The sequence below is a fragment of the Cheilinus undulatus genome, linkage group 3 (genome assembly GCF_018320785.1).
Source record: "Cheilinus undulatus linkage group 3, ASM1832078v1, whole genome shotgun sequence".
Classification (NCBI taxonomy): domain Eukaryota; kingdom Metazoa; phylum Chordata; class Actinopteri; order Labriformes; family Labridae; genus Cheilinus; species Cheilinus undulatus.
This window is the reverse complement of record NC_054867.1, coordinates 36565539-36578112: the sequence shown is the minus strand read 5'-3', so window position 1 is coordinate 36578112 and position 12574 is coordinate 36565539. Positions and strand designations below refer to the sequence as shown.

Below are 12574 nucleotides of genomic sequence, written 5' to 3'. Positions count from 1 at the left end.
TTCATACCGACATAGGTTTAGCATCAACACGGTGCTGATGTGTTATTTGAGATGCTGACTGACTACCCCCCCTTTTAAAAGAGCTCATTTAAATGGTTCCATTACTCCTCCTAAAAGGTCAACACTATATTGCTCTAAATGTATGATTCACTCATCTATACGTATTCAGATTTAAAGAGACAGTTATAAATGTCGTTTCATGCATACATGCTTTCTTATCTAAATGAAATATTATGATGTATTCCAGCACTAGAATATTTGAGCAAATGATACAACGCCAGATTAAAGACCACATATGAGTCTGTGATTTGTACTTCTGTATGGAATCTGCTGGAACTGATTTAGTCTCCAGTGGACCAGAGGATCCAGACTATCCTCACTGCCTCTGACTCACAGAGAGAAGGAGTGCAAATGGAGGATACGACCTCAAGTCTCCCCTCCATCCATCTCTAACCATTCATTCAACCATTCTTAATGGGATACTCTAACCTGGCTGTTTAACACACATTAACATCAAAGCTCCCCTCAGCTGGAAGCTCCTTTTTGGAAGCTTTTGGTTATTGTGAGTTGTTTGGAGGGCATTATCATATATGTTAGGAAAAACATTTTGTTTATTTAAAACATATTCAGTACCATTTGTAGAGGAGCATTCAGCATGTTCATAAACAGCCCAGGGTCATTCTCAGCTGTTTTTAATTTAATATTCATTTCTCTCAAACAGGATGTACTGTATGACAAGTCTGTCAACATGAATACAGGCTTCAGACAGCTGACATTTCAATATGATAAATACAGACCTAGACACATTCAATTTAGTGTTTCAGAGTCAGGGCCCTAGTATTGTTACCACTAGCAATTTTGAGTGAACTAGTTTTTTAACAATGAAAGTTTTATTTGAAGTATTTTTCATCACAACCATTTCAACACAACTGTATCAACACTATATTATAAAGTTTGGAATTTGGGAAGTTGAGTGTGTGTAAACCACAGGTCAGAAATTGTTCATTTATGGTTATTTTCTGTGGCTACTGATTGATCCTCAAATTGAGTCTCACAATTTATGACTTGAAATGTAACTTGTTTGACCTGATATGTAAAGTTATTGAAAGGTAAAATATATAGAAGTTTCATGCAGAAATTTTGGTTGTGATTGAGAGCCCTCTGGCAGTAAAATTTTCAGTGCTTTCACAGTACAGGCCTTGGGCCCTGATCCAAGTAACCGCCAGACAGACTGATTCATGCATCCATTGCATACATATACAGGTGCATCTCAAAAAAATTAGAATATTGTGAAAAAGTTCAATATTTTTTGTCACTCTTTTCAGAAAGTGAAACCCATAAATTATATAGACTTGTTACACATAGAGTGAAATATTGAAAGCCTTTATTTCTTGAAATGTTGATGATTATGGCTTACAGATAAGAAAACCCAAAATTCAGTGTCCCAAAAAATTAGAATATTACTTAAGATCAATTAAAAAAGGATGTTTTAAACAGAAATGTCAGGCTTCTGAAAAGTATGTTCATTTCTATGCCTTCAATACTCGGTTGGGCCTCCTTTTGCATGAATTACTGCATCAATGCGGTGTGGCATGGAGGCGATCAGCCTGTGGCACTGCTCAGGTGTAATGGAAGCCCAGGTTGCTTTGATAGCGGCCTTCAGGTCATCTGCATTGTTGGCTCTGGTGTCCCTCATCTTCCTCTTGACAATACCCCATAGATTCTCTATGGGGCTCAGGTCAGGCCAGTTTGCTGGCAAATCAAGCACAGTAACACCATGGTCACTGAACCAGCTTTTGGTACCTTTGGCAGTGTGGGCAGGTGCCAAGTCCTGCTGGAAAATGAAAATCTTGCTTGAAGTCCAGTATGAAGTTTCCACAGTTAGTGATGATTTGGGCTGCCATGGCATCTGCTGGTATTGGTCCACTGTATTTTCTGAAGTCCACAGTCAATGCAGCCATCTACCAGGACATTTTAGAGCACTTCATGTTTCCTTCTGCTTACAAGATTTATGGGGATGCCGATTTCATTTTCCAGCAGGACTTGGCACCTGCCCACACTGCCAAAGGTACCAAAAGCTGGTTCAATGACCATGGTGTTACTGTGCTTGATTGGCCAGCAAACTGACCGGACCTGAACCCCATAGAGAATCTATGGGTTATTGACAAGAGGAAGATGAGGTACACCAGACCCAACAATGCAGATGACCTGAAGGCCTCTATCAACGCAACCTGGGGTTCCATTACACCTGAGCAGTGCCACAGGTTGATCACTTCCATGCCACACTGCACTGATGCAGTAATTCTCGCAAAAGGAGGCCCAACCGAGTACTGAGTGTATAAAAATCAACATACTTTTCAGAAGCCTGACATTTCTGTGTAAAACAGCCTTTTTTAAACAATGTCAAAATGTGGTGCTTTGGCCTATTTGAGATTTTTGGACGTCAACTGCAGTATTTCTAGGGGATATATATGCAAACATTGTAAAAGAAATTAGGTAGAAATTACATTTTTCATTTATAATGTGTGTGCTGACTTTATTCACTCTGACCCAGTAACATATATACACATATTGACACTTCTGAACAAATTTCACAAGTGCCCTCTTCATTATTGTACCTTGATCATTCAAATAAACCTTGCAGTTTGTCAAGCAGATCCAAATTAGAGGTCTCAGTTCAGGCCCATGAATCAGGTTAGACCCTTTACCGAGAGAAGGTTTGGGCCCCAGTCCGGAACCCAGGGTGGGCTGCAGCAGGGCGGAAGGCTTCAACAGGGAGTTAGGCCTCAACAGGGAGCTAGGCCTCACAGATGGTAGAAGAAGGAGAAGGCAGGATGGTGCTGCAGGCAATCAGAATAAAAGGAAGGGAGGCCAGAAGAAGGATGATAACAGGCCAGAGTAGTAACAGAAGAGCATTTATTTACCTTAAGTGTAATCAAAATAGCTTAAGCAGCACAGCATTTACCAGTCACATAGTATAAGTATTAAGTTTTAACCAATCTCATAGTATAAGTGTTAAGTTGAATCAAGAAGTGCTTACGTGTAACAAAAAGGGAAATTCAGAGAAAGCATAGGGGCTCTGCCGGCAAAAGCCAGTTTAAAAAGAGAAGTACAAAGTAGCTGTTGGAAGAAAGCAGAACTTCTAGACCATAAAAAAGCAGAAGTAACCAGATAGCCGTTAGAGAGGGAAGGAGCCAGAATGTTCCTGTGTAATCCTTAGCATTAGTATGTATGTACATCAAGGCTGCACCCTGGCAGGGAGGAGAGGACAGTGTATACAAACATAATAAATATGAATATGTAGCTTGTATCCCTACATAAGATGTAGAGACAAACCAGAAGTAGTCAGTTTTGGGGCAGCACACCTTCAAGCAAGATCAATCCACCTGACTCGAGGACCACATTGGGGATTCAAGCTCTCAGAAAGTTGCTCATCTCTCGCTGAGCTGGGGCTGCTTTTTTGAGCTGATCTCCGCTTGAACATTTTTCCTGAGAGCGAGTTGGGGATGACTTGAAGAGACTTTGTTCCTGTTTTACAGCTGGACCGTGTGCTCCTGTATTTTTTCCCTCCAACTGTGAACTGAGCAAAAAAGACTTTCTAGATTTTTTAATTACAAGGTTCTCTTCGTTCCCCTCTCCCTCTGCAAGCTGCAGAGGTTGAAGAGGCCTTTTTGGGGCTTTTTCAGCTTTGAGTTCCAGAGGCAGGGGCCTCCAAGCTGCTGAGGGCCAGAAAAGAGGAAGGGTGTAGGCCACGCTCTGCCACTACTCCTCTCTGCCAAATTAAGACTTTTCTACAAAATTGAACTGGCTCATCATCATTACAGGTCATAATGGGTTTATTTGATTTGATTTTGATCTTTTATTATTTGTTAATCAGCTTTATTGTTCTGTTTAGATTTTTAAATTGAATCATTGATTATTATTGTAACCAATCAGCATTTATCCAGTGTTTATGATTGGTATGCTATGCCCATGCTAAATTGCAATAAAAGTTATTAACCTGCAGTTAAAGTACAGTTTAAAGACTTTTTATTTTTTTCTCACACCTCAATGCCACTGTGGTCTCAGGTGGTGTGTATGCTGCTAAGTGTAAGATAGGTTGCTCTAGCCTAATTAAAATTAAAAACCGGTCCTTGGGATCATTTTTCCAGATCTCTAAATAATTTCACAGCAACTAACAAATGCAGAGAGTAGCTGTCATTAACAAATGTGTACACAGGTGAAATATCATTCAGGCTATTCAATGGTATTCATGGGTGTAGGAAGCAGAGCAGGCATTTGGAAGTAAGCAGTTAGGTAGCTGGGCCTCAAGTACTCTCGCCTCCAGATTTAACAGTTAATAGCTATTCTGTCTGGATCCCCCAGTAGAAACCCTGTTAACCGGACCCGTTGGATGGAGACCTGGAACACAGCCACCTGTACTGGGGCTTGTGGGATCAAAGACAAGTTACAGAATTACAGAGCAGTAAAACCTCCTGAAACAATACAGCCTATTGCAAGCACTGAAGTACAACAAGTTCCTGTCTTTATCTAGAAACAATGAATGTTCATTAACTGAGGGCAAAATGAAATGAAGTGCTGCTTTACACTGAGTTCATTTATCTGTAACGAGAAGCAGCGGGGGAGTGGTTATTGGGAACACGGCTCCCTGCTGTTAAGCTGTTCTGGTTGGCAGGCATAATGATGTTAGTTTTACATTAACTTGATAACATTCTCTCTCTGCGGCGCAACTTAATAGCTTTCTTCATGGAAGATTGTGAGTAAACCAGAACAACATGTATGTAATACAAGCTTTTACCCAATAGTGTTTAATATTCCCTGTAACTGTGACGGACTGAAACTTAAAAAACAATGCCAATTAAGAATTGTGCGGCAAAAAATATAGTACATCATATGTTTAATGGCACCTACAAGTTAAATAAATATCCTTGACTTTTTCAGATGATTGCTTTTATCCTGAGAGCTAGATGACTATAAAGGATTTCAGCACCATGGATAGCAGCCCTTAAAAGGCCATCTGTTCAGCATCTATACAGCTCAATGCTGCATCGCCAAACCCTCCACATTTATACAACAGAAGAGCTTAATCCCAACATTTAAACTCCAAGGCTTTTCTATCTAGCATGAAGTGTTAAGAGTTGCATTACTTACCTTCTGTAAGTCAGATGGAGCTATTTTCCTAGGAATAGTACTATCCTAAGCCAACATAGCACACATTTTTAAATGTGTGGGCACTAACAGCTCTTTAATCAGGCCATGACTTGAAACTATTTCTTTGGACGTTATAACCTTAAAGTATTTGGGGTACTTTGGCTGCCAATCATTTGTTTGATGCTTCGCTGACTGTGTTTACATGGACTTGAGTATCCCAGTTACAAGTCATGTGCTGTTTATTGTCATACTCAGGATACTGTGTTGACATGTGTGCAGAAAAACCTGGTTATTTATATTGTATCCCTGTAGACGTGTAAAAAACTGGTATCCTGGACCCCTTAATGTACAAACCATCAAGTCGAAAATATGGTATGCTGGGAGGCTGGTGGCTCAGGTCAGTTGTGGCACAACCTCAACATTTGAGGCCAGAGTGAGGGCTTTCCTTTTTTTTTATTTTTTTTTTTTTTTTTTTTTTTTTTTTTCTTGGCAACAATGTCCAATCCCTTCATGTCAAGAGGCAACAGTCAACTGCACTGTCAATGAGCGAGGGCTGTGTCCCATGCCCACATTGAAGCAGAGGGGGCAAGAAAATGCCATTTTGGAGTGATGTAGGCACTGGACGACACATCAGAAGTTCAGCAATGGGATAACACCTGATCCTGCCAGGCAGCATGAAAGTGCTTGCCAAAATTTGGTGACAATCAATGGCAGTGCTGTGGAGGTGTTTGACATGAAACAAGCGTTGCACACCTCATGTGGGGGCCGTCTGGGCGCGTCAGGCAACAGATATCCATTGTGTGTTGCATTTGTGGGTCAGTGGTAGAATTTTCGCCTGCCACGCGGGAGGCCCGGGTTCGATTCCCGACCAATGCAGAGACAGTTTTGACTTGGCCCTTCAGCATGACAAAGTTGGCACTTGTGACACTGAGGATCAGTTGTTGTCAGCTGCACTCCAGATACAGGCAAAGTTGTGAAGCGCGTCAAAGGACAGGGCATGCGTCGTTAAACAACTCCATGCAAGTCCTTGGCCAGGCACTTTGATTGGTGGCACAAGAAGAAGCTCTCTGTTTAATGGAAAGCGCCAGAGGCTGGCTTCCAAGCAACCAGGCTAGTGGCCAGTGTGGCACAACCTCAACATTTGAGGCCACAGTGAGGTCTTTCCATTTCTTTTCTTGGCAACAATGTCCAATTCCTTCGTATCTAGGCAACAGTGAACTGCAGTTAGTGTCAATGAGCAAGGGCTGTGACCCACGCCCACACTGAAGCAGAGGGGGCAAAGAAAAGCCATTTTGGAGTGATGTAGACACTGGATGACACATCAGAAGTTCAGCAATGGGATAACACCTGATCCTGCCAGGCAGCATGAGAGTGCTTGCCAAAATTTGGTGACAATCAATGGCAGTGCTGTGGAGACGTTTGACATGAAACAAGCGTTGCACACCTCATGTGGGGTCGACTGGGCACGTCACGCCCCAGTTGTCCATTGTGTGATGCATTGGTTGTTCAGTGGTAGAATTCTCGCCTGCCACGTGGGAGGCCCGGGTTCGATTCTCGGCCAATGCAAAGACTCTTTTGACTTGGCCCTGCAGCAGGAGAAAGTGGGCACTTGTGACACTGAGGATCAATTGTTGTCAACAGAGCCCCGGATATGGGCAAAGTTGTGAAGTGCGTCACAGGACAGGGCATGCGTCGTTAAACAACTCCATGCACGTCCTTGGCCAGGCACTTGTTTTAATCACAAGACGATGCTCTCTGTTTAATGGAAAGCGCCAGAGGCTGGCTTCCAAGCAACCATGCTAGTGGCCAGTTGTGGCAAAACCTCAACATTTGAGGCCACAGTGAGGTATTTCCATTTCTTTTCTTGGCAACAATGTCCAATTCCTTCGTATCTAGGCAACAGTGAACTGCAGTTAGTGTCAATGAGCAAGGGCTGTGACCCACGCCCACACTGAAGCAGAGGGGGCAAAGAAAAGCCATTTTGGAGTGATGTAGACACTGGATGACACATCAGAAGTTCAGCAATGGGATAACACCTGATCCTGCCAGGCAGCATGAGAGTGCTTGCCAAAATTTGGTGACAATCAATGGCAGTGCTGTGGAGACGTTTGACATGAAACAAGCGTTGCACACCTCATGTGGGGTCGACTGGGCGCGTCACGCCCCCGTTGTCCATTGTGTGATGCATTGGTTGTTCAGTGGTAGAATTCTCGCCTGCCACGCGGGAGGCCCGGGTTCGATTCCCGGCCAATGCAGAGACAGTTTTGACTTGGCCCTTCAGCAGGACAAAGTGGGCACTTGTGACATTGAGGATCAATTGTTGTCACCTGAGCCCCAGATACGGGCAAAGTTTTGAAGCTCGTCACAGGACAGGGCATGCGTCGTTAAACAACTCCATGCAAGTCCTTGGCCAGGCACTTTGATTGGTGGCACAAGAAGAAGCTCTCTGCTTAATGGAAAGCGCCAGAGGCTGGCTTCCAAGCAACCAGGCTAGTGGCCAGTTGTGGCACAACCTCAACATTTGAGGCCACAGTGAGGTCTTTCCATTTCTTTTCTTGGCAACAATGTCCAATTCCTTTATGTCAAGAGGCAACAGTCAACTGCACTGTCAATGAGCAAGGGCTGTGACCCATGCCCACACTGAAGCAGAGGGGGCAAGAAAATGCCATTTTGGAGTGATGTAGACACTGGACGACACATCAGAAGTTCAGCAATGGGATAACACCTGATCCTGCCAGGCAGCATGAGAGTGCTTGCCAAAATTTGGTGACAATCAATGGCAGTGCTGTGGAGACGTTTGACATGAAACAAGCGTTGCACACCTCATGTGGTGGCCGTCTGGGTGCATCAGGCCGCGGTCATCCATTGTGTGATGCATTGGTTGTTCAGTGGTAGAACTCTTGCCTGCCACGCGGGAGGCCCGGGTTCGATTCCCTGCCAATGCAAGGACAGTTTTGACTTGGCCCTGCAGGAGGGCAAAGTTGACACTTGTGACACTGAGGATCAATTGTTGTCAGCTGAGCCCCAGATACGGGCAAAGTTGTGAAGTGCGTCACAGGACAGCGCATAAGTCGTTAAACAACTCCATGCTAGTCCTTGGCCAGGCACTTGTTTTAATCACAAGACAATGCTCTCTGTTTAATGGAAAGCGCCAGAGGCTGGCTTCCAAGCAACCAGGCTAGTGGCCAGTTGTGGCACAACCTCAACATTTGAGGCCACAGTGAGGTCTTTCCATTTCTTTTCTTGGCAACAATGTCCAATTCCTTTATGTCAAGAGGCAACAGTCAACTGCACTGTCAATGAGCAAGGGCTGTGACCCATGCCCACACTGAAGCAGAGGGGGCAAGAAAATGTCATTTTGGAGTGATGTAGGCAATGGACGACACATCAGAAGTTCAGCAATGGGATAACATCTGATCCTGCCAGGCAGCATGAGAGTGCTTGCCAAAATTTGGTGACAATCAATGGCAGTGCTGTGGAGATGTTTGACATGAAACAAGCGTTGCACACCTCATGTGGTGGCCGTCTGGGCGCGTCAAGCCGCAGTTATCCATTGTGTGATGCATTGGTTGTTCAGTGGTAGAATTCTCGCCTGCCACGCGGGAGGCCCGGGTTCGATTCCCGGCCAATGCAAGGACAGTTTTGACTTGGCCCTGCAGCAGGACAAAGTGGGCACTTGTGACACTGAGGATCAATTGTTGTCAGCTGAGCCCCAGATATGGGCAAAGTTGTGAAGTGCGTCACAGGACAGGACATGCGTCGTTAAACAACTCCATGCACGTCCTTGGCCAGGCACTTGTTTTAATCACAAGACGATGCTCTCTGTTTAATGGAAAGCGCCAGAGGCTGGCTTCCAAGCAACCAGGCTAGTGGCCAGTTGTGGCAAAACCTCAACATTTGAGGCCACAGTGAGGCATTTCCATTTCTTTTCTGGGCAACAATGTCCAATTCCTTCGTATCTAGGCAACATTGAACTGCAGTTAGTGTCAATGAGCAAGGGCTGTGACCCATGCCCACACTGAAGCAGAGGGGGCAAAGAAAAGCCATTTTGGAGTGATGTAGACACTGGATGACACATCAGAAGTTCAGCAATGGGATAACACCTGATCCTGCCAGGCAGCATGAGAGTGCTTGCCAAAATTTGGTGACAATCAATGGCAGTGCTGTGGAGACGTTTGACATGAAACAAGCGTTGCACACCTCATGTGGGGTCGACTGGGCACGTCACGCCCCAGTTGTCCATTGTGTGATGCATTGGTTGTTCAGTGGTAGAATTCTCGCCTGCCACGCGGGAGGCCCGGGTTCGATTCCCGGCCAATGCAGAGACAGTTTTGACTTGGCCCTTCAGCAGGACAAAGTGGGCACTTGTGACATTGAGGATCAATTGTTGTCACCTGAGCCCCAGATACGGGCAAAGTTTTGAAGCGCGTCACAGGACAGGGCATGCGTCGTTAAACAACTCCATGCAAGTCCTTGGCCAGGCACTTTGATTGGTGGCACAAGAAGAAGCTCTCTGCTTAATAGAAAGCGCCAGAGGCTGGCTTCCAAGCAACCAGGCTAGTGGCCAGTTGTGGCACAACCTCAACATTTGAGGCCACAGTGAGGTCTTTCCATTTCTTTTCTTGGCAACAATATCCAATTCCTTTATGTCAAGAGGCAACGGTCAACTGCACTGTCAATGAGCAAGGGCTGTGACCCATGCCCACACTGAAGCAGAGGGGGCAAGAAAAGCCATTTTGGAGTGATGTAGACACTGGATGACACATCAGAAGTTCAGCAATGGGATAACATCTGATCCTGCCAGGCAGCATGAGAGTGCTTGCCAAAATTTGGTGACAATCAATGGCAGTGCTATGGAGATGTTTGACATGAAACAAGCGTTGCACACCTCATGTGGTGGCCGTCTGGGCGCGTCAGGCCGCAGTTATCCATTGTGTGATGCATTGGTTGTTCAGTGGTAGAATTCTCGCCTGCCACGCGGGAGGCCCGGGTTCGATTCCCGGCCAATGCAAGGACAATTTTGACTTGGCCCTGCAGCAGGACAAAGTGGGCACTTGTGACACTGAGGATCAATTGTTGTCAGCTGAGCCCCAGATATGGGCAAAGTTGTGAAGTGCGTCACAGGACAGGGCATGCGTCGTTAAACAACTCCATGCACGTCCTTGGCCAGGCACTTGTTTTAATCACAAGACGATGCTCTCTGTTTAATGGAAAGCGCCAGAGGCTGGCTTCCAAGCAACCAGGCTAGTGGCCAGTTGTGGCAAAACCTCAACATTTGAGGCCACAGTGAGGTCTTTCCATTTCTTTTCTTGGCAACAATGTCCAATTCCTTCGTATCTAGGCAACAGTGAACTGCAGTTAGTGTCAATGAGCAAGGGCTGTGACCCATGCCCACACTGAAGCAGAGGGGGCAAGAAAATGCCATTTTGGAGTGATGTAGGCACTGGACGACACATCAGAAGTTCAGCAATGGGATAACACCTGATCCTGCCAGGCAGCATGAGAGTGCTTGCCAAAATTTGGTGACAATCAATGGCAGTGCTGTGGAGACGTTTGACATGAAACAAGCGTTGCACACCTCATGTGGTGGCCGTCTGGGTACATAAGGCCGCGGATGTCCATTGTGTGATGCATTGGTTGTTCAGTGGTAGAATTCTCGCCTGCCACGTGGGAGGCCCGGGTTCGATTCTCGGCCAATGCAAAGACTCTTTTGACTTGGCCCTGCAGCAGGAGAAAGTGGGCACTTGTGACATTGAGGATCAATTGTTGTCAACAGAGCCCCGGATATGGGCAAAGTTGTGAAGTGCGTCACAGGACAGGGCATGCGTTGTTAAACAACTCCATGCACGTCCTTGGCCAGGCACTTGTTTTAATCACAAGACGATGCTCTCTGTTTAATGGAAAGCGCCAGAGGCTGGCTTCCAAGCAACCATGCTAGTGGCCAGTTGTGGCAAAACCTCAACATTTGAGGCCACAGTGAGGTATTTCCATTTCTTTTCTTGGCAACAATGTCCAATTCCTTCGTATCTAGGCAACAGTGAACTGCAGTTAGTGTCAATGAGCAAGGGCTGTGACCCACGCCCACACTGAAGCAGAGGGGGCAAAGAAAAGCCATTTTGGAGTGATGTAGACACTGGATGACACATCAGAAGTTCAGCAATGGGATAACACCTGATCCTGCCAGGCAGCATGAGAGTGCTTGCCAAAATTTGGTGACAATCAATGGCAGTGCTGTGGAGACGTTTGACATGAAACAAGCGTTGCACACCTCATGTGGGGTCGACTGGGCGCGTCACGCCCCCGTTGTCCATTGTGTGATGCATTGGTTGTTCAGTGGTAGAATTCTTGCCACGCCTGGGAGGCCCGGGTTCGATTCGGCCAATGCAGAGACAGTTTTGACTTGGCCCTTCAGCAGGACAAAGTGGGCACTTGTGACATTGAGGATCAATTGTTGTCACCTGAGCCCCAGATACGGGCAAAGTTTTGAAGCTGCGTCACAGGACAGGGCATGCGTCGTTAAACAACTCCATGCAAGTCCTTGGCCAGGCACTTGTTTTAATGGCACAAGAAGAAGCTCTCTGCTTAATGGAAAGCGCCAGAGGCTGGCTTCCAAGCAACCAGGCTAGTGGCCAGTTGTGGCACAACCTCAACATTTGAGGCCACAGTGAGGTCTTTCCATTTCTTTTCTTGGCAACAATGTCCAATTCCTTTATGTCAAGAGGCAACAGTCAACTGCACTGTCAATGAGCAAGGGCTGTGACCCATGCCCACACTGAAGCAGAGGGGGCAAGAAAATGCCATTTTGGAGTGATGTAGACGCTGGATGACACATCAGAAGTTCAGCAATGGGATAACACCTGATCCTGCCAGGCAGCATGAGAGTGCTTGCCAAAATTTGGTGACAATCAATGGCAGTGCTGTGGAGACGTTTGACATGAAACAAGCGTTGCACACCTCATGTGGTGGCCGTCTGGGCGCGTCAGGCCGCAGTGATCCATTGTGTGATGCATTGGTTGTTCAGTGGTAGAATTCTCGCCTGCCACGCGGGAGGCCCGGGTTCGATTCCCTGCCAATGCAAGGACAGTTTTGACTTGGCCCTGCAGGAGGGCAAAGTTGACACTTGTGACACTGAGGATCAATTGTTGTCAGCTGAGCCCCAGATACGGGCAAAGTTGTGAAGTGCGTCACAGGACAGCGCATAAGTCGTTAAACAACTCCATGCTAGTCCTTGGCCAGGCACTTGTTTTAATCACAAGACAATGCTCTCTGTTTAATGGAAAGCGCCAGAGGCTGGCTTCCAAGCAACCAGGCTAGTGGCCAGTTGTGGCACAACCTCAACATTTGAGGCCACAGTGAGGTCTTTCCATTTCTTTTCTTGGCAACAATGTCCAATTCCTTTATGTCAAGAGGCAACAGTCAACTG

General features: G+C 46.0%; 5 non-coding genes across 5 annotated transcripts; all 5 read left to right on the top strand.

Moving 5' to 3' along the window:
• The first annotated feature begins 7335 nt into the window (after positions 1 to 7335).
• On the top strand, positions 7336 to 7406 carry trnag-gcc. Its single transcript has one exon. It is a non-coding gene; the product is annotated as a tRNA-Gly (tRNA).
• Positions 7407 to 8713: 1307 nt separating this feature from the next.
• trnag-gcc lies at positions 8714 to 8784 on the top strand. Its single transcript has one exon. It is a non-coding gene; the product is annotated as a tRNA-Gly (tRNA).
• A 618-nt stretch (positions 8785 to 9402) lies between these two features.
• trnag-gcc lies at positions 9403 to 9473 on the top strand. The gene has a single exon. It is a non-coding gene; the product is annotated as a tRNA-Gly (tRNA).
• A 618-nt stretch (positions 9474 to 10091) lies between these two features.
• trnag-gcc lies at positions 10092 to 10162 on the top strand. The gene has a single exon. It is a non-coding gene; the product is annotated as a tRNA-Gly (tRNA).
• Positions 10163 to 12157: 1995 nt separating this feature from the next.
• On the top strand, positions 12158 to 12228 carry trnag-gcc. The gene has a single exon. It is a non-coding gene; the product is annotated as a tRNA-Gly (tRNA).
• Positions 12229 to 12574: the final 346 nt, after the last annotated feature.